Raw genomic sequence first — 7,345 nt, 5'->3', positions numbered from 1 at the left:
AAAGGAGGGACCAAGTTCGAACTTGTAGTAAAGATCCTTGCCGCTTGGCTTTGACTCTGGACTCTGGTGGTCTTCTTTGGGGAACAAACAGTCTGGGCATAACAGTACTCAAAACACAAGAGGACTGAGAGCATGTCAAAGGGACACCAGAGTCAAATTAAAAGAGCTCTCAATAGCTGTGAGAAAGAAAAATCTAGGGCTGGGCATGGTGCCTCATACCTGTAATCCCAGAACTTTGGGACGCCAAGGCAGGCGAATCATGAGGTCAGGAGATCGAGACTATCCTGGCTAACATGGGGAAACCCTGTCTCCACTAAAAACACAAAAAATTAGCCGGGTGTGGTAGTGGGCTCCTGTAGTCCCAGCTACTCAAGGGGCTGAGGCAGGAGAATGGCATGAACTCTGGAGGTGGAGCTTGCAGTGAGCCGAGATCATGCCACTGCACTCCCACCTGGGCAATAGAGGAAGGAAGGGAGGGAGGGAGGAAGGGAAGGAGGGAAGGAGGGAAGGAAGGAAGGAAGGAAGGAAGGAAGGAAGGAAGGAAGGAAGGAAGAAGGAAGGAGGAAGGAAGGAAGGAAGGAAGGAGGAAGGAAGGACGGAGGAAGGAAGGACGGAGGAAGGAAGGAAGGAAGGAAGGAAGGAATGAAGGAAGGAAGGCAGGCAGGCAGGCAGGCAGGTAGGTCTTTTTTCTACAACCTCCTAGGTTTACTAGATGGGTCAAGGAAGGAAGGAAGGAAGGAAGGAAACAAGGAAGGAAGATCTGTTTTCTACAACCTCCTGGATTCATTAGATGGGTCCTGGAAATCAAACTGAGAAAAGACAAACCAGAGCAAAACAGTTTTAATTACAAACCTGTGCAGAGGACTTCACAAAGAAAAAACTGTGGTTCAAGGAGGCAGCCAGATGATTGAGGCTTATATATCCTATTAGACTAAACAAAGGAAAATGGGATTGGAGATTCCAAGTCAGGCAGAATTTTACAGTTGAAAAATGCTTTTCTTCTATGATGGGATCAGAATCTTATGTTAGCATCAGATTACCCAGTCCCATAACTTTTCACCTTCAATCATTTTATTTCATTTCCAGGATCCATTACCTTTGTTTCAGGGTGTGTGTCTCACCAGAGGTACAGGGTAACTTAAGCACATTTTTAAAAATGGTTGATTGGCAGAATCTAAGGATGATGCCAGCCTCATGTCATGGGAGTCAGACAACATCGTGGTCCAAGTCACTCTTCAAAAAATTACAGCTTCTCCCAAATGTCGCCTCCATGTTGACAATCTTTATAACCCAAAGGGGCCAGAATATTTTCTCATATATTTTTCTCTGATTCTCTATTTTCTATCAGTAGACTTTCTTGCTCTCTTTGCTAATCCCAAGATTTAAAACAAGTTATAATAAATTAGTCACTATTATTGGAAAAAGCTAATTACCTAATTTTTACATATCAATGGAGCTGGGATGGTGGGGGTGGAAGAACAAGGAACAGTAGAGATATCCTAAGGCAATTAGTTGGAGGCAATTTAAAGAATAAAAATAAAGTTATTATGCAAATATGTATCTATTAGCAGTTAATCAGCCTTGAAAAGAAGCATGGCTTAGAATTAAAGAGAACAGGAGATTCAGGTTTTTCACCTCAGTTTTTAGAATTCCATGTAATTAGGCCAGGGTGGGTGGCTCACGCTTGTAATCCCAGTATTTTGGGAGGCTGAGGAAGGAGAATCACTTGAGCCCAGATGTTCAATAACAGCCTGAACAACACAATGACACCCGCATCTCTGAAAAAAAAAAAAAGAAAAAAAAAATTCTAGCCTGGTGCGGTGGTAACCAGACCCCCATCTCTAAAAGTAAATAAATAATGGCCGGGCGCGGTGGCTCTAGCCTGTAATCCCAGCACTTTGGGAGGCCGAGACGGGCGGATCATGAGGTCAGGAGATCAAGACCATCCTGGCTAACGCGGTGAAACCCCGTCTCTATTAAATACAAAAAAAAAACTAGCCGGGCGAGGTGGCGGGCGCCTGTAGTCCCAGCTACTTGGGAGGCTGAGGCCGGAGAATGGCGTGAACCCGGGAGGCGGAGCTTGCAGTGAGCTGAGATCCGGCCACTGCACTCCAGCCTGGGTGACAGAGCGAGACTCCGTCTCAAAAAAAAAAAAAAAAAAAAAAAAAAAAGATAAATAAATGAATCCACCCTGGCATGGTGGCTCATGACCGTAATCCCAGCACTTTGGGAGGCCAAGGTGGGCAGATCACTTGAGGTTGGATCACTTGAGGTCAGACAACATGGCAAAACTCCATCTGTACTAAAAATACAAAAATTAGCCAGGCATAGCGGTACGCACCTGAGTCCTAACTACTCAGGAGGCTGAGGCAAGACAATCCCTTGAACCTGGGAGGCAGAGGTTGAAGTGAGCTGAGATGGTACCACTCCATTCCAGCCTGGGGCATAGAGCAAGACTCCATCTTAAAAAAAAAGAAAAGAAAAGAAAAGAAAAGAAATGTCCTGTAATTAATGCCAGACCTTAGAATGATTATAAATCTGCCAGGCGAGGTGGCTCATGCCTGTAATCCCAGCACTTTGGGAAGTGGAGGTGGGCAGATCATCTGAGGTCAGGAGTTCAAGACCAGCCTGCCCAACATGGCGAAACCCATCTCTACTAAAATACAAAAATTAGCTGGGCTTGGTGGCATGTGCCTGTAATCCCAGCTACTCAGGAGGCTAAGGCAGGAGAATCACTTGAACCTGGGAGGTGGAGGTTGCAGCGAGCCGAGATAGTGCCACTGCACTCCAGCCTGGGTGACAAGAGCGAAACTCTATCTCAAAAAAAATAGTGATTATAAATCTATTCCTTACTAAATGTTTATTATTATTTTACCAACTGCCTTTCTGACTAAGAGCTCTTCAGCTGTCTTTCTCATTCGCATGATTCTCCTTTCATTGACTCTATTCCTCCTTTCATTGACAGAAAAGCCCCTATGTGGTAACTTGGATTCAGGAAAGCAACCTGAACAATCAACCTGTTGAAGCAGAGGATCCAGGAAAAACACCAAGCAAAGATTTTCTCCTTTTCATATCTTCAACAAGTCCCCAACCATTTTGCAGGGAAGAGTTTGCTAGTTATTTTCCTAAAGTCCCACAATGCCTAAGGCATGGGTGTGGACTGGGCATTTGCCCCTCCCCACTGCTCACTAGAAATGCCAAAGTGATGTAGTCATACTTACAGCTATTTCAGAGTAATGCAGGAGCTTTTTTTCTGAACCGGATGCGAATGCCTGCCCTTCAGAGCAGGAAGGAAAGATCAAGCACTTTGTAATTGTCACTAAAAGGAATTGGGCCGGGCGCGGTAGCTCACGCTTGTAATCCCAGTACTTTGGGAGGCCGAGGAGGGTGGATCAGGAACTCAGGAGATCGAGACCATCCTGGCTAACATGGTGAAACCCCGTCTCTACTAAAAATGCAAAAAAAAAAATTAGCCAGGGGTGGCGGCGGGTGCCTGTAGTCCCAGTTACGTGGGAGGCTGAGGCAGGAGAATGGCATGAACCTGGGAGGCGGAGCTTGCAGTGAGCCGAGATCCTTCCACTGCACTCCAGCCTGGAGGACTGAGCGAGACTCCACCTCAAAAAAAAAAAAAGTTAGAATTGAGGTATGCTTCTGTCTTAGTCTGTTTATGCTGCTATAACAAAATACCACAGAATAAGTGATTTATAGACAAAAGAAATTTAGCTCTGGAGGCTGAGAAGTCCAAGGTTAAGGTATGGTTGTCATGTGTGTCCGTGTCCCTGTGAAGAGACCACCAAACAGGCTTTGTGTGAGCAACATGGCTGTTTATTTACCTGGGCACAGGCGGGCTGAGTCTGAAAAGAGTCAGCGAAGGGAGATAAGGGTGGGGCCGTTTTATAGATTTGGGAAGGTAAAGAAAAATTACAGTCAAATGGAGGGTTGTTCTCTGGAGGGCCGGAGTGGGAGTCACAAGGTGCTCAGTAGGGGAGCTTTTTGAGCCAGGATGAGCCAGGAAAAGGACTTTTGAAAGAAATCAGGCACATTCCTCAGCCCCGGGCTCAACACAAATAGGCCCAGTACAAACACCATATATCTCTCAACTTCCTGAGCCCAGTACAAACACCATATATCTCTCAACTTCCTGAGCCCAGTACAAACACATCCCACCATATAACTCTCAATTTCCTGACAAACACCACCTGGAAAATCCCCGATAAGGACACAGCGTTTGAGGTTTTACTGAAAGCACGGGAACCAATAGAAAAACTACTAAATGTATAACTTAAAATGTAAACCAATTGTAATGCTGTAACCAAAAGAATTCCCTTATTCCTCTGTAACTTTACGTATCCTATTTACATCGGGCTATAAAAAGCAAGCACTCGCATTGTTCGGGGCCCTCTTGTATGCTGTGGAATGGAGGGACCAAGTTCGAACTTGCAGTAAAAGATCCTTGCCGCTTGGCTTTGACTCTGGACTCTGGTGGTCTTCTTTGGGGAACAAACGGTCTGGGCATTACACTTTCACATAGTAATGTCATCACTTAAGGCAAGGACTGGCCATTTTCACTTCTTTTGTGATGGAATGTCATCGGTTAAGGTGGGGTAAGGCATTTTCACTTCTTTTGTGATTCTTCAGTTACTTCAGGCCATCTGGGCGGATGTGCAAGTTACAGGGGATGCGATGGCTTGGCTTGGGCTCAGAGACCTGACACGGGCATATTCAGTGTCTAGTGAGGGCCGGCTTTTTGGTTCATAGATGGTACCTTCTGAGACAGCCAAGGAGAAAGGGCTCCCCAGAGAACCTCCAACCAGCCTGTGCACTGGGAGGAATCCACACTGGGGTGGAGCCTCAGAAAGTTCACGCCTTTTGCAGCAGGGAGGAGCCTGGCCTCTTCTGTTCCGGGGTGGTAACTTACTGGGCTTCAGTCTGTGAGGCAGGAAACCTTCTAGCAGGACTCTCACTTTACTGAAAGCCCGTTTCCCTTTTTTTCTCTTTTTGCCCAATAAATTCCATTTTGCTTACCCTACTATGTGTCTATGAGCCTAATCTTTCCTGGTTAGGTGACAAGAACTCTAAGGAGAAAGTCCTACAACACTTCTACCTGTGTCCTCACATGGTAGAAGGGGCTAGACAGCTCTCTAGGATCTGTTTTATTTATTTATTTATTATTATCATTATTAATTTTTTTTTTTTACACAGTCTCACTCTGTTACCCAGGCTGGAATGTAGTGGCATGACCTTGACTCACTACAACCTCTGCCTCTAGAGTTCAAGTGATTCTTTTGTCTCAGCCTTCAGAGCAGGTGGGATTACAGGTGTGCCCCACCACGCCTGGCTAATTTTTTTGTATTTTTAGTAGAGACGGCATTTTGCCATGTTGGCCAGGCTGGTCTTGAACTCCTGATCTCAGGTAATCCACCTGCCTTGGCCTCCCAAACTGCTGGGATTACAGGCATGAGCCACTGTGCCCGGCCTATTTATTTACTTTTCTAGTTTTAATATTTTTCCTTTTTTGGAAAGAAGCTTCCCTAGTCAGATAAGGAAATTCCAGAAAGAGTTCTTCCCAGTTCTTTGGGAAAGAAATGTTGGGGACCACTGGTCTAAGGTGTCAAGCTTACAGAGCTAGAAAGATTATTATAGAAATAGGAAACAATGTCCTGGCATGGTGGCTCACGGTTGTAATCCCAGCATTTTGGGAAGTCAAGGCAAGCAGATCACTTGAATTCCGGAGTTTGAGACCAGCCTGATCAATATGATGAAACACTGTCTCTACTAAAAATACAAAAATTAGCTGGACATGGTGGCATGCACCTGTAATCCCAGCTACTCAGGAGGCTGAGACAGGAGAATCACTTGAACCCAGGAGGCGGAGGTTGTAGTGAACTGAGATTGTGCCATTGCATTCCAGCCTGGGCGACAAGAGCGAAACTCCGTCTCAAAAAACAAAAAAAGAAAGAAATAGGGAACAATGGAGGGAAAAGCAAATGTATGAGAGAGAAATAGTAACTTTCAGGCCAGGCACGTTGGCTCAAGCCGGTAATCCTAACACTTTGGGAGGCCGAGGTGGGCAGATCACTTGAGGTCAGGAGTTTGAGTCCAGCCTGGCCAACATGGTGAAATCCCATCTCTACTAAAAATACAAAAAAAAAAAAAAAAAAAAAAGCTGGGTGTGGTGTCAGGCGCATGTAATTCCAGCTACTTGGGAGGCTGAGGCAGAAGAATTGCTTGAACCTGGGAGGTGAAGGTTGCAGTGTGCCAAGATCATGCCACTGTACTCTAGCCTGGGTGACGGAGCGACTCTGTCTCAAAAACAAGAAAAGATATAGTAACTTTCAGAGTAATCTTCTAAGATATTTTTATTTTTATAGAAATTTGTATTTTCCCCAATTAAGAATTTGAGGGTTAGAGAGACAGGGTAATGGAGGAAGGACAGAGAGACCTTGGTGCTGAGGCTTATTGCTGAAGCCTTTCAATTTTCTTTAATTCAAAGCAACCAGCACGCCACAGCAACATCTTTTGAGGCATTGTTTTCTGAGGTCAGCGTCATAACTCTATGAAACCAAGCCCATCACTGAATCATTCTCAGCCTCAAATTCTTAACTGGGCAAAATACAAATTTCTATAAAAATAAAAATATCTTAGAAGATTACTCTGAAAGTTACTATTTCTCTTCCATACATTTGCTTCTCCTTCCATTGTTCCCTATTTCTATAACATTGCCACCATCTTTCTAGCTATATAAGATGGAAACCTTACACCAGTGGTCTGCAACCTTTTTGGCACCAGGAACCGGTTTCCTGGAAGACACTTTTTCCATGGACAGGGCCAGTGAGGATAGTTTTAGGATGAGTCAAACACATTCCATTTATTGTGGACTTTATTTCTATTATTATACATTGTAATATATAATGAAATAATTATACAACTCACCATAATGCAGAAATCAGTTGGAACCCTGAGCTTGTTTTCCTGCAACTAGTCAGTCCCATCTGGGGGTGATGTAAGATAGTAACAGATCATCAGGGATTAGATTCTCATAAGAAGAGTGAAACCCAGATCCCGCCCATGCACAGTTCACAATAGGGTTTACACTCCTACGAATCTAATGCTGACACTGATCTGACAGGAGGCAGAGCTCAGGCAGTAGTGCTCACTCACCCACCACTCACCTCCTGCTGTGTGGCCCAGTTCCTAACAGGTCATAGACCAGTAACAATCCATGGTCCGGGGGGTTGGGGAACCCTGCCTTAGACCTAGCCTTCTTCCTTGAGTGTCTCATGTTTCCTTTTCTTCTCTACTTCTCTCATGAATCCCTTTCTCTATTCTTAAACCGTTATTGCCT

The sequence above is a fragment of the Theropithecus gelada genome, chromosome 15 (assembly GCF_003255815.1).
Source record: "Theropithecus gelada isolate Dixy chromosome 15, Tgel_1.0, whole genome shotgun sequence".
Lineage (NCBI taxonomy): Eukaryota > Metazoa > Chordata > Mammalia > Primates > Cercopithecidae > Theropithecus > Theropithecus gelada.
This window is presented reverse-complemented; position numbering follows the sequence as displayed.